The sequence below is a fragment of the Sander lucioperca genome, chromosome 2, assembly GCF_008315115.2.
Source record: "Sander lucioperca isolate FBNREF2018 chromosome 2, SLUC_FBN_1.2, whole genome shotgun sequence".
Taxonomy (NCBI): Eukaryota; Metazoa; Chordata; class Actinopteri; order Perciformes; family Percidae; genus Sander; species Sander lucioperca.
This window is the reverse complement of record NC_050174.1, coordinates 27,966,395-27,993,464: the sequence shown is the minus strand read 5'-3', so window position 1 is coordinate 27,993,464 and position 27,070 is coordinate 27,966,395. Positions and strand designations below refer to the sequence as shown.

General features: G+C 43.3%; 1 protein-coding gene across 7 annotated transcripts in view; it reads right to left on the bottom strand.

The window, feature by feature from the left end:
• The window catches only part of LOC116050407 (tenascin-like), a 94,914-nt gene that overhangs the window by 44,847 nt on the left and 22,997 nt on the right, over positions 1–27,070 (bottom strand). For 3 of the 7 annotated variants that reach the window (XM_031300424.2, XM_031300427.2, XM_031300426.2), the window contains exon 1: positions 5,647–5,993. The exons of 1 other annotated variant lie outside the window; for it this stretch is intronic. The gene's annotated coding sequence lies outside the window, so the exon portion shown is untranslated. Of the gene's footprint in view, positions 1–5,646; positions 5,994–27,070 lie in introns of those variants that run through there. 3 more of the 7 variants (XM_031300428.2, XM_031300430.2, XM_031300429.2) reach the window with 1 other exon arrangement.

The window sequence follows — 27,070 nt, the reverse complement described above, 5'->3', positions numbered from 1 at the left end:
TTTCATCGAGGTCCTCTGACAATTGTAGCCCATCCAGAAGCTTTTTTAATCCATCATGTATCATGGATACAGTGTCTTATAGTGTCTTTGTAAAATAAATAAATGATTATGAATCAACTTGCGCGTATGTTCCATTTGTTTCAGACCGATCGTCCAGCTGTAGCACTAGCTGAATCGCTGAGAGCTAGCCCTTTCCAGAGACCTCTTCTGTGTCTTCATAGCCCTTCCAGAAGCTTAGAAAGTAAATTTGTGGAGGCCAGTCTGAAGAAGAAGTTGCCCAAATTTGGTGTCAATTGAAACAAACATGGGAGGAGACAGGTTTAAGAAGTTTTGCAGTTTTTGCAAAAAGTAGAGTGATGGACTTCAAAATTGCTACAAGGTAACAGCAGAGCATAGTTGCTCTATTGGGGCTACAGTTTGGCATATGTTGCGACGTTGTAGCATGTACGGCTGATTTGTTATGAACTTTTAAAGATGGCTGTTGTAGCGCCACCATCAGGACAATTAGCTTCGCTACTCAGCCCCTAATTATATTCAACTTCTGACAAAGCTTCTTTACCTTTAAAAAATAAAATATTTGTTATCCCCTCTCACACCTAACAAATCTGACTGAAGGCACTAACGTGAAATCAATAAAGCATATCAATATTTTCACTACAACATTCATATCATTATGTCCCAGATGGTACAACATAAATAATAATTTGACTTGTTAAACAGATATGAAATGGGGAATACTCTCTTTTCGATGGATGAAAAGAAGGCTGTGCTGATTGGCTCTCCTCTGTGACCCCATTGGATCTGATGACACAGATAGCGGGGGAGTGGGGGGGTTAGTGTGTTCATGGCTGATAAGGCAGATGGGGAGGCTGGATCTGAGATACCGGCAGAAACACTTATCTGGATACTCGGAGAGAGCACCATGCCAAGGCTGAGTCCTATCGCACTCACAGAACCGCCACAGTGCTTTCGAGCCAGAGCTGACATGTCTGACTGATACCGCCCCAAAAAAGTCTATTTCTTCAACCAAAACCAATTTCCGACTTTGACACTAAGATACGGAGAAAACGAATGTGGAGTGAACGAGAGTGCTCACTGGGTCAATCGCACAGCAGACAGTCAAATCTCAATTTAGTTTTTACTGCATTGTGCTCGCCCTGAGGCCCATCCATATTCTTTATGGTTCTTTCCCTGCGGCGCCTCCGTCTAGTGCTGCTGTTCTCACTGGGTCCAGATGGAGAGGTTGGAAGCTAGTCATTGTTCATGAGCTTTTGAACATGCTGGGTGCTGGTGACCTACTGTTTATTAGCTAACCCCTGTGTGGTGTGGAGACTTGGCAGCCTCATGTGCAGCCTTTACAGCACATCCACCTGCTGTTTTTCTCCAGGCACTTGTAATTGTGTAGCCCTCCGTTCTACCTATTTACTCCCCTCAGCTTTCACACAAGACTGCAATTACTACAAAAATCTGGCTTGTACCGGGCTGCTGCCTGTGTCGTAATACTACACAGAGGTATTGATGTCGACTTCTAGGACTCGTCTAAGCTTACCATGTAACTAACACCTTCCTCTCAGGTAATCAGCTGCAAGGAGAGAGACCATCTCAAGAGAGTGTTTGGCTCGCTTATATAGTATAGCATGACTGTCACTTCTTGTGAACTTACTACTAACAAACAGTATTTGCTTTTTTGTACCAAACAAATTATTTTTAATCTGGAGAACAGAAAATCCCCTTTTCCTATGTGAAATATGTTTGTAATTTGAGTCGTACAGTGACTAGAATGATAAATCCAGACATTGGAGGAAGAGATTTCCAAGAAAGTGCAAGGAATGCTGAGTAAACATGTAAGAGGACTTTGCAAGGCCTTCCAAATACTGCATATTTCAGCACTTTACACTGGAGGTTTATTGGTTGCTTCCATTCAAGCAGGATGGAAAGGAGTTTTTTCTCTCCACTATAAATGGAAGTGAGTGTGTTGGCGGTGATACCCGGACATCTGTTTGTCCTTGTTTGTGATGAAAGCCTAAAGCGTGTTGCGTGTCCAAATTGGGAATGCCTTTCATTCAGACACTTGTATGAGCCTAATGACCCCGGTCCCCGGGGTCGGCTCTTCATTGGCTTCCCCGGTTTTTTACTATTTTCCCCAATTTAAATTGTCTGCCCCTCTCAAAAGGGCCCCCATCTTGTTCCAACAACATTATGGCTCATGCATTCCAATGTGCGAGGTCATTGGTGGAGGCAAAGTGTCAGAGCGAAGTGTCTACCACATGTGTTCATCTATTCTATGCCTCCAATGAAGGGGCGGCCAATACAAAGATCCCACAGCTCCAAGACTTCCACTCATTTTGCGTTGCACATTAGCATGGGAGAACCATTAAAAATCATCTGGGATGCTTTAAAACACTGGATTTCTTCGAGGGGGTCTATGTTCTGCGGTGATGAGTAATCTAACTGGGCCTGAGTGGGACACAGGGAAAGACTATGGTGACTGTTGTGGGGATATTACCAGGGTTCAAAATTAGCACCATCCACCAGCCAAATGCTGGTAAAATATGCAAGTGGCTGGTAGACTTCACTTACCAGCCAAAGAAACAATGGTAATCTATTGAATGGCTGGTAAAATTCGAACATTCACTTGCCATTTGGCTGGTGGACGAAAAATCTTTTTGAACCCTGGATATTACCATCATTGGTGCCTGACAAACATGTGTTTGAACAATATCGTGTGGAGAAAGAATCCTTCAAGTTCAACCAATAATCTTAGAATCTTCCTTGATGAGATTTTCCTAAAATGTACGTCATGTAAAAAAAGTGACACCTACTACACAACTATAGCTGAGGCTGATGGGAATGTCAGTAGTTTTGTAGGTATTTGGTTACAAAACGAAATCTTGAGTCTGAGCTGCTGGTGGCACTAGAAGAAAAGTCAGAAGGATTCATCCTCTGGGAACCATGAATCTATGTAGAGAAATGCTTTTATTTTCTATACTTCAGGCAGTGATTTGTGTTTTACTGTTTGACTGTCCTCTCTTAACATTATACCTTCAGTTTCACTGTGCTGAATGTGTCTTTTGGTTCACTAGATTCAAGGTATTGAGAACCATCTGGACCACAGGTGGTCATAGAAACTGGGCAGCACAGTCCAGGTGAAAACATCCAAAGATGTACTCAAAAGTTATGTAAAATCTGAACATCCCAATATCTAAAGATGGAATATAAATATATATATATATATATATACAATGTTGAAGAAGAGAGACAGAGGAAGGGCAGAAGAGGAGGCGACAATGTTCATTTAGTCCAACGAAAACATATCTGCATCCCTCCTGAGTCTAGCGTGTCTCATCTGAAAATACCCTCGAGGAGCTAAGTGGGGTTAAAGACAGTCACCCTCTCAGAGCGCTTTGTGGGGCATGGAGCGTTGGGAACTAACAGCTGTCCAAACAAAGGCTTGTTTCCCACTCATCGTTATGCAGAGTGTCACTGTCAGTGGCTACTCTTATACGTAGCCAAAGCTTCATGAAACATTAATGCACCAAGCCTGCGCTGCCACCAACCATCAGACAGCAGATATGCATAAATAATCAGTATGTCAGCCGAATCTCATGTTCGATTATCCTTGAAATAAATCACAATAAGACAAACATCTTCCAAGAGATATGTCCGATGGACTGAGTGAACCAGTGAACCTGAAGTGTTAGCTGCTGAAACTCAGCCAGGCTCCTTCATTGTGTCCGCATCTCCGCATCATACACAATCACCATACAGCAGACGCTGCCCTGGTATCCTGTGGGTCTCCTCCATCACAGCCTACCTCATATCTCCACACACATCCACTGACCCCCCATTAACTCTCTCTCGCTAAAATATACATATGAGTTCCAACATCAGGCACCATGAAGATACGATTTTCCGCAAATAGCTATAGTGTAAATCTGTGAACCCTGCAATAAATCCTGCCTAACTTAGCTAAAGAATCCCATTAGCTTCCAGTGGAGAATCCCACTGTGGGTTGGATACAGATTTGGAGACTTGCTCGCTCTGGCAAGATTAAGATTTGACGCTAAAAACTCTGACTGAATGTATAAATGAAATTGAAATCATAAGCAGTAAAATGCACCCTTCTCAATGCAACACACTCTGGTATGACTAGGAGCTTATTGTGGCTAATGTTAGGAAACCTTATCCAGACATGGCTGTGTAACTGATATTCAGAAACATTACTAATGACTCTTCTTTACGTGCTGCTGTTACACGCATACACATTTAGATTAGATAGATTTTTCGGGGGCACTTGACAGCATGCCAGAAAAGATATATTTACTGTCAAACAACCATATCAGTGAATACCAGCTTATTTACTAATCCATCAAACATCCTTTATTTCATATTGTCTGTTTGTCTTTCTGCAATCTCAACTGACAAAAACATGAAGCTGACCTAAAGATATGAGACTGGGAAGCACATGGAGAAAGTGTGTGTGTGTGTGTGTGTGTGTGTGTGTGTGTGTGTGTGTGTGTGTGTGTGTGTGTGTGTGCGTGCGTGCGTGCGTGTGTGTGCTGGAGATCTGGGAGAGGAACCAACCAGCAGCATCTAATACAGAGCAGCTGTCTGTCGCCTGGGTTACACAAGCCTACTGTCTGCTGGCAACCATAAAGTGTACAGCTGGAGCTACTCCGGCAACCAACACACACACACACACACACACACACACACAAACAAACACACACACACACACACACACACACACACACACACACACACACACACACAAACCACACACACACACACACACACACACACACATGGACAAGGACACACGCACACGCACACACTAACCCTACCCCTCTCTCCTCTGCTATCCTATCAGCATCAGCCTTAATGCAAGCAGAAGAATTCATCTGATCATCACAGACTTCCATCTCTGAACACATTACTCCTTTTACTGTAACTGCTCTGTTAATAAATAGGAAATAGCCAGCGAGAAGAAAACTTTGACAGTAAAAGATAATTGGCACCCAGGTACAGTCAGTAAAGAGCCAAATGAAGCTCTCTGAAGTCCTCGCTTGTAAACATGATAAATTACAGAAGATGCTTTGATGGATGGAAATAATGTTTTTTTATTGCTAACATCACCCACATTCTTAACTGGAAATAATATTGATAATCAATTAATAGTCAATCAGAGTCATTTATCAACCAAACATGTCAAATGTTTATTGCTTTTAATTATTCAAATGGGAGGATTTTATATCATTTTAAACTTAATTAATTAACTTAATGTTGGGCTTTTGGACAAAAGTAATTTGAAGATGTCACTCTCAGATTTTCAGAATTACATTTTTTATTTTACTGTTTTAACAACGTTTTGTAAATTAAACAATTGTAATCAACAGAAGAATCGCAAATATTCTCAGCCCCACAGGGCATTTCATCAAAATGACTAAAACAGAAAATAATTGCTCCAGAAAGTTTAAATATCAACTTATATAAAAGTAGTAATAAGCTGGGAGAATGTAGTTGAAGTTATAAAGTTGCAAGCTTTGCATTTCATTTTTCTCAGTGATGGTAATTAAAGCAATCAGCCCATCCATCCTGCTCCCATTGGAACACAGCGGCTCTATGCAGGTAAGGAAGGTGACTTACCACACAATGCCCACAGTTTCTCCACCGACTAGAAAATGGAAGCAGAAACAGTGTTGAAGAGCGTCTTATCAGCCAGCCCCGATCCAAATGTTCTCAGCAGTGTGTATCTCTCAGAGCGCTGACAGCTCTGTCATCTTCCCTCTGCTCTCTGTTCTCTTACAGCGGTTACTCGAGTCTACCTAGAGAGCCGGCTGATGCTGTGCAGCCAGTGAGGAGAGAGTGAGAGAGAGAGAGAGAGAGAGAGAGAGATAGTTCCCTTTCTGTTGAACAGTAGCCCCTCTGCGGTCAGACTCTACTCCCACCTACTGCTCTCTTAAATGCCCCCCACCCATTCACCCTCCTCAGTATTGTGACTGAAAGCGAAGGAGCTGAAACAGGACGCCTCAAGGCTGGAGAGAAAGAGCGAGAGAGAGTAACTGAGAGAAAGAGAGTCGGAAAGGAAAAGGGGGGCGATGGAGGGGAGGGGTTGCTTGGACCATTAGCAGCAAATTGTAGCAGGCAAGCCAATAGAAAGCAAGATATGAGTGAATACAGGGCCTGCATTTACATAGCATTTAAGAAGTTGAAAGCAGGGATTGAACAGGGAGCGCCACAGCTCCATTTGTGAGGACACAGAAAAACACTGTACAAAGTACAATAAAATGATCAATGCTGCTGTTTTTGGTTGTTCTGTATAAAAGCCCAGTCACACCAGAAAGGGGCACTGTGAAATCAGTCAAATTGACAAAATATTTGGTTCATGAAGCTTGACGATATATACTACTGGCAGGTCTACTTGGTGAACTACTGTGGCTGGTGTGCTAATGGCTAACTTGCTAGTTAACTCGGGCGCTGAGTGGACAATAAGTTGTCTTTGTGCTTTCAACGTGTCTCATATCTGTCTGCAGACCATGACATTTTGGGGTACACTATATTCTTAGGATTAAATAAAAGTGCAGCTTATAAAGAAATGATAGCTTTCTCCATTTTGGGCTCTCCATTCCCTCAGAGATTAGTAATGTTGTGTTTTGGTCAACAGTGTGAATTTTCATGTCAGTGTTTACTAAAGTTGAATTTGGCGCAAACTATTCAAGTAGATATATTACATTGAAAAAATAGATTTAGGAACTGTTTTAAATGCTGGTGTGACAGTGCCTTACCGTTACAATCCCTAAGATTTCAGTCCTGGTTGATTTGGTGATACGTCTGTGTGCAAATGCATTTCAATTATACAGTAGAGGTCAAAGGTTTGCATGGATCAACTCGATTTTAGACATATTCTCACTCAGACACAAGCTTCACGCTAAGCTAGACCAAACATAATGTGGATTTGAGTACTGGGTCCAATCTCGGTTTCTATGAACTGAGTGGGCTCCTGAAGACCTTTATAATACAGTTTTGTTTCAAATGACACGTGTATTGACCACCGGGGGCAGCAATCAGCGAGTCTATCAGTGATATAACAGAGGAAGAGCTCGTGGTGACATGGTTTACAGCACAGCCAAACTTACCATAGCAGCATCTCATGTTGCTTAAATTGCTTCCTCGAGTCCTCCACTTGCCTCCTTTCCTCGCGTCTTAGTCCCTCCCACTGAGGAAATCACGTGAGAGACGTGAGAAAATCATGGGAGGAGAGAGGAAACGAGCAAATGTGTTTTAGAGTGATGAGACGTCCATTCCGCTCAAGCGTCAAATGAATATGTCAGCTGTTTGGGCAGAGTTAGCAACTCCTTCAGCTGCATGGCTTCCAGGAAGGCTGCTCTCTGTATCCTCGCCTATAGCTCCTCAATGCTCCCTCCTCGATGATCCCTCCTCGATGCTCGCTCCTCGGTCCTCGGGGCAGAAAAAAGAGCTTTGAGACGGCCTTCACCGAGGAGGGACAGAACAACGTCCGGTTCAGCCGAGGACCGAGGAGTCGAGGAGCTATCAGATAAGCAACATGAGATGAAGCCATGTCTTTCCTAAATTCTTGCCTTGACTTGAGAGACATGACAGAGAAGGCCAGACAGAAGACACACAACACCCTAATTCAAATGTCCGGCACTAGCTGTGACTCCCTTGTGTGTGGGTATGCAGTTAATAAAGGTATATTCTGCCAGTTGCAATGAAAACTACTGCATAGAAAAGCAACTTCAGAAAGCATGTATAGACTGGTGATGGCTGACAAAAAGTTTGACATATAAATGCTATCACAAATGGGGTTTGATATAATGCAATTCTTATGGATTAGTATGAGTTTGAGTTGTGTTCTGGAAATTGCCTTGCCTAAAGGGTAGGTTCTTCTTCTTTGACTCTGACATTCATTCAACTGCCCAGGCAGCGATCACCATGTACAATCTGACACACTGGATCAGTAACCATCTCTTGATTAGAGTTTGCTTGGGGTACCAAACGTACGCTGGTTGCAATTACCAGCCGTTCTGCACTTCAGACTGTGATGTAAACAGGCAGAACCGCCTCCAATAAACACAGGAACAAGGAGCTCAGGAGGATCCTGCTCACACAGCTCCTATCGACCCCTCGTTCTGGGAGAAAATGCAGACTTCAAAGAGCAGAGAAATGAGCATCAAAAGATCTTTCATGAGAGCCAGTGTGGAGGATAGTGTGACACTCATTAAGTCAGAATATGACCCCTCAGACTGATCATACAGGGCCTGCGGGTGCTGATGATGGTGGGGAATGATAAAGACCTTCACATATATAACTTCTCTCTTGTGTTTGATGTATCATTTCTTGAGAACACTTTAAAAGGTGTCAGGTCCAGGGAAACAAGTCAGTTTCAAGCTAAATAAATATGTTTTTCTAACATATATGCAAAGGCCTTATGGGGAAGTATGCTTTTCAAATCTCAAATTCCCCAAGTGTTGATAAAGATTGGTGGTATGTGAGTGAAGATCCATACCAAACATCAGTGGGGTGTGTGTGTTCAGGGTTTGGTGGAGTGTGGAGCTTTTCTCAGCAGGGGAAATGATCCTCATCTTGTTGCTGAGAGCCGGTAGCCAGTCAGGCAGAAAATATCCTCTCTAATCCTATATACAGCACAATGGCACATATGTAGCACGGCTATCGGGTGATAAAAAGCAAATTCAATGACTTGAGGGGCCCTAAATTAATTTTCATCCCCGCTCCCAAGAGAGAGGGAGGAAATCTATACAGTCTGGGGGCATAGATCTTTTTTAATGACTTCTGGCTTTAATGATATCATTTAGATGAGATGATGGGTTGAAAGCTTTGCTATGTATAGCACCTGGTTTAAATGACTGTAAATGTAGAGTCCCTGCATCTCTCCATCTGTTCCTGTTATCACCTTCCTGTCACACTCTCTCTCTCTCTCTCTCTCTCTCTCTCTCTCTCTCTCCTTCCTTCACAGCCTCGCCAGGCTTCGCAGAGAATTGCTATGGGAGTTCTCCACCTCCCTGTTTGCGAAGGCGTACCTGTTCATCGACTTTCAGAGCAAGGGAACTGAGCAGGTTTGATTTCCCAGATGACACCTCGTACGTGCATCCTCGCCTGTCATCCATTTCTGCCGCTCCGGAAACAGGCGTCTGCATGAGGAAACCCATTTTATTTCCATTAGAGCACAACAATGTTCAGTTTTATTGGCTGTCATTTAACATATACACAGACGGAAAAATGCTACAATAACATGCCGAGTAAAGCGAGAACAGCTATCTGCATTGCATGTTACAGCACTGATGTTGCCAGGGACTGCATAAGCACAGGCTATTTCCAAAAACAGGATCTCCAGACAAAACCTCTCAAATTTAAAAATCCAATTTATGAGCTGCAAAGTGCAATGGAATCAATTATGACAGAATATACAGTAACTTAATTGTGGAGCTGGTATTCAGTGTATAACTATGTAAACTGGAAAACTTAATCTAGTGGCAGCAAGAGGAAAAGTGAGGCACAGGTTGCCTACAGCACTTATAATAAGGTCTCCTTGCCACTGTATAATTGGTGCCATCTAACTTGAAGGAAAGGAAAGGGACTCTGTGGGAAGTGAGACACGTTCTGTCAATGACAGTGAGACCTAATTATACTATGGAGCCCCTGCAGCCATGGAGGATGTCAACGCGGGCAGCAATAAGGCAGCAATGGGGAAGACACACCACCCGCCATGGGTGTGTGTGAGCTTGCAGGTGACCTGGAAAGACCTGTTTACCTCATTAAAAATGAATCACAAGGTAATAAGGCCCCGCTCCCATTCCCTCCCTCCCTGTCTGTCCTTCATCCATTATGCAGCAGCGAGGTGGGACAGTGTGGGTTAAGTCCTCAGGGAGGGTCACTTGGACGGAGACCCAGTCTGCCTCCTCCTCCCTAAGCTACTTCTGTAATGCAATAATGAGACAATAACACAGTGGTGGGAAGCTTAATGTAGGTGATGAGCACTGAGGTAGGGAGTCCAAGTAGAAGCAGCCATCATCAGCGACAAGCCTGTGGCCACGGCAAGTTAAACAAGGGAGAAACAGCCTATTAGCAGTGATCCATAATTCATAACGCATGGAAAGGATGGGCCCCACCATAGCTTTCATGAGACATGCAGACACAGACGAACCAAGGGTTTCTGTTTTGCTTTTCTGTAGCTGTTTGCATAGCTATTTGCATCATATTAGTAAAAGTAATTGTCTAATCTAAGAGGGATTGTAGTTTAGAGGTCAAAGAAACAGGCTTAAGATGTGAAGAACTAACCTGACTGGAGGAACTAGAGAGAGGAACAAGCCAATAATTCTACAATTAAAGGAACATGTCAATATTTTATGAAACTAATTAATCTGCTTTTTCTCTAAGATTGAGATGAGAAGATGTCTGCACAGTGCTGTAGTCAGGTTTACCTTAGTTTAGCATAAAGACTGGAGGAACGGGAAACAGCTAACCTGGCTGCCCTGTGGAAATGTGCCTACGAACACCTCTAAAGCTGTTTAACTTGTAAATAAAGAGTACAAAAGTGGAGTAAACACAGGGGCAGTTTTTGGCACGGGCGGCACGGGCGACCCGGGCAGCGGTCATGAGTCATGGGGGGGGGGGGGCGCCACGAGCACTTGAAAAAAAAAAAAAAATCTTCTGCTCCGCAAAGCAGTTTTCTATTATCTATCATTTCACTGTGTGGGGAATTGGCAGATTGGCGCCCCCTGCTGCTGCAGGCGCCCCTGCTTGCACCCCCTACTTTCACAATGAAATGGACTAGTCCGTAACGGTGCGGGGCCCGGCGCGAAAGATTAACACACGGTGACAGGAGAACTCGGATGTACACAGAGACGGAGCAAGACGAGTCTAAACCTTTCTTTTATTGCAATGGTCTAAACGCAAAAATCAAACAAAGTTACCCAAGCGGCTCAAATAAAAGAAAAAAACGAAAAAGACGTGTTTTGGGCAGTAGCAAGCATGCTTTACAGTATGATTACATTAGTAGTCTATATAAAAGAAGTAGGTATGTTTTACTGTATGGTTGCATTAGTAGCCTATATAAAAGAAGTAGGTATGTTTTACTGTATGATTACATTAGTAGTCTATATAAAAGAAGTAGGTATGCTTTACTGTATGATTACATTAGTAGTCTATATAAAAGAAGTAGGTATGCTTTACTGTATGGTTGCATTAGTAGCCTATATAAACGTTGCACATCATGCAAACTTTCTTAACGAGAATTGTAGCTTTTCTATCTGCTTAGGCAGACAAAAACTCATGATAGACCTCTTCAAATTAAAGCACAGGACCTCTTGAAATGATAAAATATACATATATATATATATATATATATATATATGCTGGCAGTTAGTTATATAAAAGGTGAAGATAAGAACACTGCAAGGCTCTGGCTATTTCCTGAATGCAGTATGTCTGTACCAGTGCAGCCCTTGTACTGCAAAAAGAACTAAAACCTGTGTGTGACGACCCTCTCCGCCATCTCTCATGGATGTATTAAGAGAACTGGATCCAGTGTTCGGCGGGAAGCCCCGTACGTTCCAATGAGAGTGCTCAAAAGCGCATAAAGCAAACATGGAGCTTGGCTCTTCCGCATTGTTGGCCCATAACGCTGGTTGGCTCACGATGGGCATGCGCACTAGCAACAATTTGTTTGCGTTGTCGTAGCAACCGATAGCAACATTCGCGTTCATGAGCTTCTCTGTCGTCTCTTACAAGTGGCGAACTCATGAACTCGCCGTTTTCATTGTCTAAAATATTCACTAACGTTAAACATTGTTTTCGTTGTTCCCTATCGTTTACATGCTTAGCTAAATAAACGATAGATGTATTTAGCTAGACAACCAAGGAGATTTAATAATTATGTTGTGCTACTAGCTAGCTACCTACTAACTAGCGCTAGCTAGCTGTTAGTCTGCAGTTTCGTGAACAAAGCTCATCCATGGCTTCAGCTCTCATCCACGTTACAAGCTTTACAGCATACAGCCCTCGGATGTATCATAAGAGAGAACCAAGGCAATGTAATCACTATGTCTGTAGTAACGTTATGTAGGCATATAGCTAGCTATGTATAGATCTTAATACAGCCACGCTAGCTACCCCTGATGTTAGCAACCAGCTAGCTAGCCGATAGCCCGCCAGTTTGGGAAACGCTAATGACGTTACATCCACGTAGCTAACAGGCTTTACAGCAGCTACATACATCCCTGGGATGTATCATGACTTCATAAGATAATACCATGGACGTATTCATAGAACACATGGTGAATTACAACCATTAGCTATATCCATTATTACAGCTAGCTACATGAGCTCGGGAGAACAGTCATGTGAGCGGGCGGGCGCAGTCCCGCGGTTCTGCTCGCGTCCACTATGCGCGTTCTTCATGCCAAATTTAATAATTCTGGATTCGCTTTTAGTGAATGTTAAAAATGTTAAAAACGTAACGTTTTAAACAAGGACCCTTTTATTGTTCGGGCTGGTAAGTTGATATACCCAGAAACAAATTATCCGCTGAAACACAGACGTTTCTTTCGCCATGCAAAGTCTATGTGAAAAGTCTATCTGGGCCATGGGGTGCAGTACCACCGTTATCCGCTAAGCCCATGGTGGCTTTTAGACTCGGCGCTCTTTCTGGGGGCTTGCCATCTCTGCCTGCTTTGTTTGTGTGGCTGCTTTCCTTGCAGGTCAGCAGGTGGGCGTGGCAGAGGGTCAGCAGGTCGGCGTGGCAGAGGGTCAGAAGATGGGCGTGGCAGAGGGTCAGAAGGTGGGCGTGGCAGAGGGTCAGAAGATGGGCGTGGCAGAGGGTCAGAAGGTGGGCATGGCAGAGGGTCAGAAGATGGGCGTGGCAGAGGTTCAGTAGGTGGGCGTGGCAGAGGGTCAGTAGGTGGGCGTGGCTGAGGCACGTCAGTAGAGTGGCAGCTCTTTGGTTCATCAGGAACACTGGCTGCACCTGGCTTTGTGGGCCAGGCAACCTTTAAAAGCCTCTTGGATTCAGTTGTGCCCTTTCCTATCTAACATCATCCTGGCTTTCGGTTGCTCTTTTGATTTGTGTTACTGCACGGCACAACACTGCACATACATTCTTACTGATGACACATCCCACTGTTAGTTTACGTTTCATCTTATGTCCTTATTTATACTCATAAGTCATTTGTTTATTGGCTTTGTTGTGTGCATGTCCCTTTTTTGTCATGGCTGTGCAGCTCGGTGTGTGACTGACCGGTTTGCAACTGCCTATCTATAGCTTCCAAAACACGCTACAGCCAGAGATGCTGCAGAGACCTACTGATGGATACAGATGGATACACTAAAACTACATGTTGTCATTTTTATATTTTGGTTCGTGTTTGGGTTACAAGAACATGATACAGGATACAGCATGTAAACAAGTTTCAGAGGTTTAGGTGTATTGTTTCCTGTCTCCAGTCTTTATGATAAGCTGTTTCCTGACTCTAGCTCAGAAAGAGACCAAACCACTGTACTATTCCTTTAAAGTGCCCATATTATGAAAAAAATCACTTTTTCTGGGATTTGGGGTGTTATTTTGTGTCTCTGGTGCTTCCACACTCATACAAACTTTGAAAAAAATCCATCCATGCTGTTCAGAGTGAGATACAGTTTCTGAATGTGTCCTGCCTTCAGTCTCTGGGTGAGCTGTTCAAAATCGGCACGGCTTGTGACGTCACAAGCCGAAACGAGCAGGCTAACCGCAACCATTAGCTCGTTAGCATGCTAACGCTAATGCTAACGCTAGCATGCTACCTCGTTCTCAATAGCAAAGCACTGCTACAACACACACAAGTTCACCATAATCTACAAAAGAACTACTTCCATGTGCGCCCTCATTTAGAAGTCTCCCAGCTAATCCTGCCTTGTAACTGACCGAAGTTGTAGAAACAGCCTTTCTTTTACTGTCTATGGAGCTAGCTAGCTGACATGATCTACATCTGAGCTACTGGGCATGTGCAGTGCAATCAAAGATAGTACAGAAGAAGAAGAAGAAAAGAGGTCTCACTCTGTAGCTAAAACAGAGACCAGCTGAAAAGAGGATCTGCAGCAGTGAGAGAGAGCACTGCAGTACAACACAAATATGGTGTTTTTTGAAAATTAAACCATGTAAACCTATTCTGGTACAACCAGATGAACCTGAAAATGAGCATAATATGGCTGCTTTAAAGATTAAGAAAACCTGACATAGATGATGTGCATATATGATGCTGTGCACACTGTAGCTATAGAATATAAAGTGTATGCAGTTCTTTGTTCATACTGCAAGCTAAGGCAAAGGAGTTGTTTCAGGCCACACACAGTCACCCCTGCTGCACCCATCTGTATAAATGGCCAATAAATGTCTTCAACACAGCGTCAGGACCTTGTATCTTTGCTGTGGTCCCTAACCTTTGACCTCATAAACCATTCACCTTTTGTGTTGATACAGTTAGCACCCTGTTCCCTCTGACTGCCGCCTGCGAGTTACAATGCTGACAGTGCACATACTTTAACTCCCATGATCTGTTTTATACACAAGACATATGATGCTACAAGATGACAGAGAATATAAGCACCCCTTCAGACCGCAGACTGATTTACAGGCCACGTGTTACGCAATAAAAACTAACCCCTCAATTAGTCCTCTCTCACACAATTATGTCTTTTTATAATAAATGGCCCATTTTAACCACTGAACACCAACATCCTTACAAACAGAGGTCTAACAGAACATGTCAAGACAAGTAGACCATTCCCCCCTGGCTGGCTGTGCACAAAAGACTTTTTTTTAGGCTGAATGAGAACTTTTTTTTAGGCTGAATGAGAACTTTATTACCAGGCACCTGACTAAGCTACAGGAAGCCAATGTTGAAAGTCCTGTTTAGTTTGAATGGTTAGGTGAAGGAAGGCTGTCAACTAGCGATGACAAATTAGACTTTAAATACAATCAAATGTCAAATGTTCTTCAATCAAGTACTTTGATTTGGACTGTCCAAAAATGGCTGTCGTCCATTCCCAGACAGCACGGAGCAGAATGTAGTTAGCAAAAGGTGGGGACCTCCTGGGTGAACTGACCCCCTGAGACCTGACCTCATCCAGGAGTGACAGGGAGCAATGCCACACAAACCCACAGGGACACCCAAGTGAACCCAGGTTACAAGTCTCAAAAATTAAAGTGGAAAGGGTGGAGAAGACAGTGAACTCCATCATGCGTATCTTTAAGACGGCTCTAGACGACCTAATGACTGTGTTCAGACATTGCAGAACATTATCAACATAGTATCACCGAACCAAGAGTGAAGGAGAGGGCAAAGAACTAGTGGCGACGAAGCCCAACTGGCGTTGCCTCAGGTTGCCTGTGTCCTGCATGGTGAATTGGCCAAAAAGTTGCACTTGAGCACAACGCAAAAAACTATAGCTGACAGCCAACTACCACGTACGTTCTGCACCTGTGTGTAAAAGGCTAAGTGTAAAGTGTTGCTATGATACAAACAACAGAACAGTGTTTCCCCATTCAGCCAGCAGCAGCACAGATCCTACGGTCCCTTTGCTTCACTTCCCGTCCGGACGACAACTGACACCGGGAGATGGCTAACCAGACTGTCATCTGTTCTCTCGGCAAAGAAGTGGAGTGACCAAGCAGCCTGATTCAGCAGCTGGCTAACGTAAGTTGCCAAAGTTGCCAAACTCAAGGCTTCCAATGTTGGTGTTGGAGGAGAATTTACTTCACTTGTATATAAAACAGCTTATTATTTCACTCATGAGTTTATTATTTCCTGTGGGGAAACGTTTAGCCCCTTGTCATGCCTGACTCCACTGAGAGTTAATTTCCTACACTGCTTATAAGTATATTTTCTTTTACATTGCTTTGATATAAATAGGACACTGTGCATCATTAAAGGGCTACACTGGGATCTTATTTACTTGTTGTTTTTTACTTTCATGCCAACATTATTTTGTATGAGCAGACATTATCTTTAAAACCTTTCATTTTCAGTTTACAATTCTGTGTGCCTCATTTCTACGCAGAACACATATCAGCCCACATCATATTTTCTTTTGTAATAATATGTAACAGCATGGATGCCTCCCGAGACGTGGTCCTTATCTCTTCTATTTTAAGCCGTGCAGCCCCTATGGAACAGTATGGCAGATCCCACCCGTTGTCTCCTCACTGAACCCAAGCTCATATTGAACATCACACAGGTGGAGACAGAAACACAGCTACTGTATATGTCAGACTTTATTGCTTTGTAGATTAACATGTCGGGGAGTTCAGAGTATTCCTACAAGCATATAAAGCCTGAGCTACAGTAATATAGCTTATGGTTTAAATATGATGTGATTTGTGCCGCAAACCATAACAGAAGCGTAAGCTGCAGGATTCAATCTGACATCAAGGATCCAGAGCTGATATTTTACTATCAGGAGCAAGTTGCACTGCAGTAAAAAGAAAAAAATCCTATATCCTGCTTCCTCAGCATACAAACACAGAGCACACATACCCGTCACTGTTTGCCCTGAATCACAAAAATCACAATCATATACAGACAACACAACCATATGCAGACAATACAACCAAATACAAAAATCACAACCAAATACAGACAATACAACCATATACAGAAAACACAACACAAACTTGTTTGTGGTGACTGATTGTCAATAGTGTTGGAAAATGATCTATCAAATTTATTTCAATTTAAACATGCGGATTGCACAGTAATTCACATATTGTTGCAGATATGTTCTAACAAATATACACTTGACACACTATACAATACACAGTACTGTACATGCTAACACAGCCTGTATAATGCTAAGTCCTGGAGTAAATAACTCCAGCCACACACCGTGACAACAACCTGTATGCCTGTGCGTGTTCGGTATGAATGTATTAAGGAGAGCTGGATTTTTAAAAGATGGTGCACTTATGAGAGTTGCTCACTGGGCCCATATGCAGAAACAGCCTGATCATTCGCTTTTGGAGCCATAGACCATGCTCATTACAGTCCTTCTCTAAGTGCCTAACTTCTTGTTGGCTCCACATGCACATGAAAAATGATGTAATCATACACTTTTAAATGCTACTGGACATTACCGATCAAATTCTGATTATACAAGAGTCACTTCCAAGGGTTTGTGATGCTGGGAAAAATGTATTCACCATTTGTCAGCCACTCCACTTCCAATGATGTTCAAATGAATGATTGTGTATGTGCAAAATGCTTTTTGGTCCAGTGTGTGCAACGCGATGATCCCCCACGATGCAATACCCTGTACAGCCACTACACCAAAATCACTTCACAGCACAGCATGGCTTCATCTCATGTTGCTTATCTGATAGCTCCTCGACTCCTCGGTCCTCGGCTGAACCGGAAGTTGTTCTGTCCCTCCTCGGTGAAGGCCGTCTCAAAGCTCTTATTTCTGAGGACCGAGGAGAGAGCATCGAGGAGCTATAGGCGAGGATACAGAGAGCAGCCTTCCTGGAAGCCATGCAGCTGAAGGAGTTGCTAACTCTGCCCAAACAGCTGACATATTCATTTGACGCTTGAGCGGAATGGACGTCTCATCACTCTAAAACACATTTCCTCGTTGCCTCTCTCCTCCGATGATTTCCTAGCATCTCTGTTGTCTGTATTTGTAGCGCATGTCTGTGTTTGGTTGTGTTGTCCTACAGTGTTTGCACTTCTGTATTTGGATGTCTATATAAATTGCAGCATGTTTTATTGTGCTGCATACTGTTTGTCTTGTCAAATCAAAGAAGATGTTTCCTTAATTTGATTGTGTTTTGTATTTTTTGCATGTGTTCTCTCTCAGGGCCAGTGTAGTTTATGCTATGAGTTAAGGAAATAAAGATGCACTAACTGAAGCTTCCTTCAACACACATTGCAGATATGGACATGGGGGGCGGGGGAGGGCGGCATCCTCACAGACAGAGCCCATAATTAAAGCTAGAGAGCTCCCCATCACAGCGCAGCTCCATTCAAGCCCAGCATCTCTTTATGGCCGCTTTACCACAGTCTGGCTGGGCAAAGGGTTCAGGCCTGTGTCTTTTCCTCTTTTGTCTGCTCTCCTGGGGGACATGAATGAGAGGTTGGGGCCCGAACAAAAGGCAGATCATGGGTCTATTGGGGGGGACAAATGAGCTTAGTTTGGGTAATGGCAACCAAAAGGAAAGGGAGGTCTGGGGAAGTATTGAGGCTCACCTAAGACCGGAACGGGAGGGGAGATGAGTTCTCCAGGATGAACAGCTGAGATCCTCCTTCCCACACTGCACATGCTCCGTCACTATCTGACAACAACAGGGCCCGTCTTCAGGCGGAGAGTTATGGGTGGTGAAAGGGAGAGAAACACCAGCTGATTGCATGTTTCTCCATGGTAACTGTTAGCTCTGAACAATGATGTAGTCTAATAAAAACGGACGGTGAACTATGACCTCTGGCTGGTGATCATCACAACAGCTATTGTTTCTGCCATAATCTAATATATAATAACACTTACTAATCACTACTGTGTGATTATAGATACAAAGAGTTTATGTGGCAGTTTTTTCAGCTTAAAAAATACTAACATTTTTATTGCAAAAGAGTGGGGAAAGTGAATTCAAGTTTATATATGGCCTAAAAGCAGTATAATCAGTGGTTATAAAATAGCTTAATTTGCCAATCAAAATGTCTGCTGTGCTGCTGTATATTCCTTTACCACTACAACTTGTATAGCAACAGCCAGGCCTTTTAGGATCAAGATGAGACCTTTGCTTTAAAAGGAGATGGAGTTGAGATTTCTCTAAATGTCACCTTATCACAAATGCCATTTGAATTGCACCCTTCCACCTTTACTGCCTTACATTTTCATTTTTTGTGTTGTATAAAACATTTCTTTGTGCACACCCTTCTCCTCCCACATGCACACACGCACACACGCACCCACACACTCAACATGCACACACACCCACACCCACACACACACACACACACACACACACACACACACACACACACACTCAACACGCACACACACCCACACCCACACACACCCACACACACACACACACACACACACACACACACACACACACACACACACTTCACCATCCTAATGTCATTCCCCCCAACTCCCCTGTGGCTTTCCTTGTCTACTGCTGCCTCCTTACTAATCCTGCAGACAGCCACACAGAGAGCAAGTTTCACTGCAGACAGCAGAACATTAGCTGCGTATAACGGAGAGAGAAAGCTGGAGAAGAACTTTACCGTTGTCTGCATGTCCACAGCCCCTATGCATATGCATAATGGGTATTGGAAACTTAATGTGGTCCATGATGATATGATCATGTCATGGTTTCATTGGTTACATATTTATTGCTGAATTGATCTGCATGGCACTGGCTCAGGTAGTTTTTAACCTGAACAGAGAATCAAGCACTTGGACCAGATAAGCATAAAACAATTAAGTTGAATTCAGAGTGTTGAAAGAAATACAGCACGTGTCATTTGTTCATTTCACCCAAAAAAATGTTTGCCGTTGTTAAAGAGCAGCGAAACCTCGGACGGTGTTCAGTCGTGTTTCTCACAGATGCACTTCAATTCAGTTTTTACTCACGCTGTACTCTCATAACTACAACCCCAAACATATTTTTAAACTTCTAATCAATTTTCTTGTGTTTACGTACATACCTACAGTGACTGTGTGCTGGGCTCTGAGCGCTGCCAACACTGCTGCTGCTCTGCTAATATGCTGCTCATGCTACGCCTTGTGTGTTAGGAGGTCGAGTGGATGTTTTAGCTTACCGTGTGCCTGACTCTCATCCCACCTCTTAGCAACAGTCACTGTTTGTTTTGTTTGACCATAACCCTTTCGGTAACTGAAACCAAGTAGTTTTAGTTGCCTAAACTTAACTGAGCCTGAACATGGGGGTGCAGATCCCAATAGTTTCTGTAATGGAAGTAGGAGTAGTTATGTAACATCCTGACTTCACATCCCATCTCCTACTGTACCAACAGCCGAGGTTGGTCAACCTTTGGTTTCTTTTCCCTTTGACCTAACCATCAAGGGGTAGTCCCCCTCGTTAAAACCTACCTCAGTCCCTTTTCTATAAAGTCTTTAGGAACCGTACTGTGGAACAACATGAATCAGTCCGTGTCAGTGTTTAAAAAATACAATCCCAGAACTGGTATATAGGTAAGGTTTAGTCTTTGTTCTTCTATTTTTTTAACACAAGACGAGGCTGATGTCATCATCAGGGCGTTAGGAGACTCCTCTAGAAACACAGAAGACTTAATACGACTGCTTCCACAGAGTATACTCCTCATGACCAGAGAACTGGCCCTGTGTAAAATCAGTGGACTCTTTTGGCCAAGTAGTTTCAGGTGCCTAAATATAACCAACCTGTAACCACAGACATGTCGGCCATTGTTCGCTGACAAATGTCCTATTTTATCATTTAAGAATGCAGGCTTGCTGAAGTGTCCCGCTGTCTAAATATGTTTTAATAGAGTTTTGGTGTTTCAACAGTATTATACAAAGCAATGGGGTTAATCATGGGCAGTGCTTAATTTGACTAAAATCTGACTAAAAAAACCTAAACATCGCTGTGTGTACATCGGGGCAATGTTTTTATTTCAGAACATGCACTGCATCGGTGCGAAATGTAAAAAAAAATAAAAAATACACTGCAACAATCGTTTTCACAAGCAGCAATTATCCATCGGACTTTTAAATTAACCAAAAACCCACCGTGGTCTCCACATTCTTGATCGCAGAAACGGTTTCTGCTTGTTTGGGATCCGACTGGCCAGCGCATTTGGACAAGTTGAGCAAACTTTGTTGTCTTTTTGACATTTTTCCCCTGAGTGAAACGAGGCTAACAGGAATCTCAACCAGCACCAGCGCTTCTGTCACTTGAAGTGCAGCGCCGCGCTGTTGAAGTCCCATCCTTCTCCCCCCTCTGTCTCCCCTCCCTCCGTCCCTCTCCCCCCTCTGTCTCCCCTCCCCCCCTCCGTCCCTCTCCCCCCTCTGTCTCCCCTCCCCCCCTCCGTCCCTCTCCCCCCTCTGTCTTACCCTGAAAATTCACCTCAAAACGCATCGAAAATGCAAACACAAGATTTGTGTGGAACTTCAATGGGGACTAAAGACTAACTAGGCAGATAACAACATTGAACACTACACAAACAGTCATTTATTTTTTTCATTTAGGCAATTAATTTTTCATGGTGACACAGGAGGCGCCGGATCCAATAAAAAGGGTTCCGGATCCAACGTCGGCGGTGCCGGAACATGTTCCGGCGTGTTCCGGCTCAAATTAAGCCCTGATCATGGGACATGAAGTCTTTTAGACATGAAGAGGCTTCTTTGTTGAGCCGGTAGGATCCCCGGCTGTCTCTGGTGCTAATTGATGCTCTCTTACTGTCTCCTGAGTGACATCTACTATCACCTTGTTAAACGGATGAAAACACAGTCTAGAGCCAGATGTAATGATGTCAGTGATGTGACTGATGACCAACGGCGACCCCTGGATACGAGGCCGGCCGACGGGCTGACAGGCGACGGAGATGAGCTGCTGAATAATGGGCCCCTGTCAAAGCCTGTTCCTCTGCTTTAGAAGAGCCCAGCTCCCATGATTGATGCCCACCCCAGGACTGGGCTCTGATAGGCTGTTGGTGGTCCCTGAATGTCAATGAAATGTAAGTGTTGTTTCAGTCATGTCACAGTGCCACAGCCGTGCACAATATCTTCATTTGCTATAGTGGCGAAGGCATTAAAAAAATGCCACGTTTTGCAAATCTATTTAAGCTCCGTGAGGGAATCTGTCAGAGAAACTGTGGTGCAATGAATTTTAATGAGGACCATTCTCTTAGAAACACAATGAAAGAGGTGTTTCTAATGGAAACTGAGTCATGGGGATGTTAACTTTTATAGCTTATCTCCACTGCTTATATTAGCCAGCAGTAGAGCCGGAGGCAGACACACTGCCAGGAAGGCTTGTCTTTTTACTCTCCACCTCCTTCTCTTCTTTCTCCCATCCTTCCTTTCTCCTTATTACCATCTTTTCTCTCTCTTTGCTTTTGTCAAGCAGTGAAAAAGCCAGCACATGTCAAACTTCATAATATTTCAAAGCGCTGTTATTTTCCACAATCCACCTCAAATAAATCACCTGTGAGCAAAAGAAGAGAGTCCTTCCTCTGGAAAAACACCATCCATCTATGATAACTGGGCAGCAGCTGTGATGGACAGAGGTGAGAGGTGAGGGCAGGAGGTCAGCGGCCGGCAGAGGCTCCACCGGACAATAGCGCGCTGGACCAATGCCATTCAGCAGCTGTGAAGAGGTTCGAGTGCTGCTCTGCTCCCCACATCCATTATATTTTCTCAATCAGCTTCAGGATGAGCCATTAGGGTGCTGTGATGCTCTCTGAATGCAGTAATTAGCCTCTCATGAGCCTCTAAATGCATATTCTGCCATCCATGTCCTAAAACATGTTGACAAGTCGAACTAACAATAAAATTAATGTTTGCTAAGAAATTAGTGTTACCTGTGTACCCCTGGTGTATGTTTGGACCTGTGTGCTAATTTAGTCAAATTGTGTCTTACACATAAAAATAGAAACATAGTTTTATTTATTGTTAGATGATAGCGGCCTCAACATTAGTGTTCTACAGTGGGCGTACATTTTTTGTACCAACTGGCAATGTTGTGGTTATTTGATTGGAGTCATATCTGTGTGGGCAGAAAAATGGTTTCTAATGTCTCCTCACTGCTAACGGCCACAATGGTAGGTAATCAGCAGTCGAATAGCTTCAGAAACCCCCTCCCCTGACACCTTTCCGACATTGGTGAGGGGGGCTGTATCTCTGTATCTTTCCAAAACCCATTACATTCACACTCACTTCATGTTGGAACTGGCCGGTTGTGTGGAGCTAGAAAGCAGGCAAAGTTTGAGCATTTCTGTCATTTTTCTTTTGCGTGTAGTCTGACTCATCGCATGTAGATTGTGGGTATCATCCTGCTACGCAAGACTTTTCATGTGTACAAATGAGTGCAACACTACAAATGTCTTCCAGGAGAGCCTGTCTGAAAATGTGCACTGTTGATTATTGACATTAATTTGCATAGTGGTCGGACAACACCGCGGCCTTCTGTGATTTGAGCAGCCTCTCATATAATTACGTTTTCTTGATTCGATTTGTATTGGTAGTTGACCAGTTAGCAAGCAACAAGTTAACATTAGCCAGCAGCTAAAACCACAATATCACAATATATTTCATGCCAGTGTCACTTTTTGGATGTTTACAGTTTAGCACCGGGGGGGAAAGGGGTTTGTTGTGACGTTACTCAACAGCGCTGAGAGACTTAATTCGCGGCTGGTGCTGCCCGCCGAGTATCTTCTGAGCTGGCCGAGCCTCACGTAAGGAGGCAGGTTGGGGGGGTGGATGGGTCAGACAACACAGGACTTTCACCCAGGAGACCGTGGTTCATGTCCCGTTCTTGTTTGTGTTAAAAGTACATCTCGACCTAGAGAATCAAATGGTGACGCCAAGAGTCCCGACACAGAGCTTTTAAATATGACACTAAAGGAGACTTTTTGCGTCAACATACTCACCAACATACATGTCTGTCTTCTACCATGTGACCCTCTCAGGTAATGAGGTAGCTTTGTGCTGACTGTTCCAAACCTTAATCTGCACAACAAACCTTCACAACATGAAGAGTTGCACCACCTTTGGTAACCCTTAAATCCACTGCACACACATCTTTACCTATTTACTATTCATTTCTCTGTTTTTATTTCTTTTAAAAGGTCTATAATGTTTTAGTTTGCTTTTCATGCTGTAGTTGTTTCTTATGTTAATGCGTGATATAAAGCACTTTGTGTATTAAGCTTGTACAAATATACTTTCCTTGCTGAAACGACTTGATAGATTTTTGCAGATTACAATTAGTATCTTTGTGGAAAGACTGTTGAAAAGACCCTGCAGTATCTCTTTTCTCTCTCAGCTTGTATAGTATGCATCTGTAAAAAACACAGTCAGCCTAATGATTCCTCTTTTCCTGTGCAGGGATGGAGACATGGAGAAGCAGAGAGGGAAGGATGCAGGTAAATGGGGACTGCTAAGTGTTTATTAATGAAGAACTAGCTTCAGAGACTCCAGAGGGCTCAGTGATCTCCCGAGGTGTAGAGTCTGCTCTATTTATTCTCACAACCTGTCAGCCGTTTGAGACAAAGAGAAAATATATCTGGAGCCCTGCTGTGCTCACTTATGGAGCCATGCAAATGTCTCGCAAACATGAATTACATCCAAATTTACCCCAGAGCTTTTCTTTAATGATGGCAGGTTTGAATTCTAATGGATTCCAATTATGGATGGAAAGACGAAGAAGAAGAAGCAGGCTTTCAGTTATTATGGTGGGGTAACTGGCTGTAGAAATACACCCCGTTATTAGTCAAGGAAATAACAACAAAGTCCTTCATGTGTTCTCAGTTGATTGGATAATAGCAGCCAGAGTACCTGTGACTGTCTATCCCAGCTTATCCTTTACATCCCAGCCATCAGCTGCTGATTACATAACTAGAATAAAACGCAGCCGGAGACTGACATGAGTGATCCTGAGTAATGACACTGACCTTTCAGGAAATAAAAAGAGAAAGTTTTTATGTTTATGTGTTACTGCTGACATAGCGTGACTTTGCTAAATCGCAGCACAAAGTCTTTGTCATGAGCCATATTAATTCATTAAAATGTTGAAATATTGCCTATTTACATCCGATAGACACAGATCAACATTATCATTCATTTGGTGTCCAATATTCACTCTCCTTTTTTTGGTCTTCACCGAATCCTGAAATATGCCGCCTTAAAAGGTAACCTCCGTTTTTTTCAACCTAGGCCCCATTTCCTCAGGCATTTGTGTCTAATAGACTGATGGGACCAAAAATCTTTGAATTCAAGTCTTGAGCAAGATCGCAATGACGAGCCGGTGCGAACCGAGCTTCAACTAACCTAATGGGGCAATTGTGGAGCCTTGCTTTTGACGAGACGAGAAAAAGGTGTCAACAGACATCCTGAATGCCTTTTTTTTGCGATCTCGCTCAATACTGGACCAAATTCAAAGATTTTTGGTCACATCAGTCTATTAGACACAAATGCATGGGGGGAAAAAAGGGTAGTTACCCTATAAACCCAAAACAAGCTGAAAGAAAAAGCTCTGTAGTACTGAGGCAAATTGCAGTCAGTGAACATTCTCATATAGTCATTAATCTTAATTAATTAATTGATCTGTTATGATCAAAATATTGATTAGTGCAGCTTTAGTTACCTTAACCAAACCAGAGGGGGACGAAAAAGACTGCAAGCTAGCTAACATGTAAACGATGCATGATTTTAAATATTAAAATAAGTGTTTCATGAGAACTGAAAAGCATTCAACATGTTTGTTAGACCTCTAGGACACACACATGTTCACGTTCTGATGAAATCACATGATGGACTCCCAGCAAAGCATTTCTCTAGTCTTAAACGTCTAACATCTCTTTTCCTGCCACTCAGCATCAACAGTGTGCAGCAACACTCAGTAAGGCCTAAGTTATGACAGACTGATAATGTGACAAATGAAGTGTTGACAGGAGATGAACTGAACTGAACTGCTGATGTGGATGCACTCGTTGTGCTGTCTGTCCCTCCAATAAACATCCTACCTTCAGTTTGGTTCTACTTGATGATATGTGCCTCCAATAAGTTGTGTTCCTGTATTCCTCTCACAGCTAACCCCTGTCTGACCTAGATCTCAGCAGCTTCACCGCACATTTGTATGCCAGCAGCAGGGCTGAAACCCAGTGAGAGCAGGCTGCAGAACAGACAACATAGCTGAAGGTTTCAGTGCTACAGGGGGATAATCACACGCTGCTCTGTGGAACAGCAGCGGGGATGGAATGGCTTCCATGTGCATGTTTAACATGAGCCTCATCAGTCTCAGCCATGTTTTTCCTCCTGGATGTTCACACTTCTCTTCACATTCCTCAGCTCTGTGTGTGTGTGTGTGTGTGTGTGTGTGTGTGTGTGTGTGTGTGTGTGTGTGTGTGTGTGTGTGTGTGTGTGTGTGTGTGTGAGAGAGAGAGGTGAAGCTATAGCGTCAGTACAGCAGCCCATAATTACAGCGGCAGCTTCAGTGTGAGAGCAGAGAGCCTGCTGGGTAATTGCTACTAAGAGCATCAGAGGAAGTATGGCTCCTTTACGTCCAGCACTTATTCAAATGGATCAACTAGAGCCATTGCAGAAAATGGGCAGAACCAAAAAACTGACAGGCCGGCAGCTCTGCGAGCCTGATTGCATCTGAGTGGCAGAAGAAAGTCAGCGAGAGTCGTGTGGAGAGACGCTTCTGGCCTCCTCCTCGTCAATTAATTCCTGACAATGGACACTCGAAGGGCATTTACCCGCTTATACCATGGTCACTTGTCAAAGAGACCATTCATTTATATTTTAATGTGTTTTACAATGGAAATCTAAAGTTTTGTTTTTTTTTAACAAATAACTCTAGAATTAGAATTAGACTAATACCTGGAACAATTATTTCCATCCCATACGGTTCATATGCAATGCAAACGTTGTTCACTGATCCAGTAAAAAGGACGGGCCTTAGATACGACTTGCCACCCTTAGCAACAGGAGATATGTCTAGTCTGCTCAGCTCAGAGAACCTTTGAGCTCAGCTACGAGTCAGAAAGCGCTACGGACATGCTATGCACTATGCTAGCAAAATTCAGAGTCAATAACAATCTGTACAGTTGACAATCAGTACAAATAATGTGACACTGTGTTTAACAACAAGAAGCTAGGTATCAGCTATGTCATTGTCCCCAAAACAATATCCAGACTTTCAGGACCATTGATCCTCCATGTGTAACGTTACTGTCGGCAGCAGCCTGAAGTAGAGAACTGAACAGTGAACAGTAGGAGAGATGATCGCTGTGAAACAAAGTCAGTTCAGCGGGGCAGTGTAGAGTGACTTCCCTTTGTGTGAGTGACCAAGCATCAC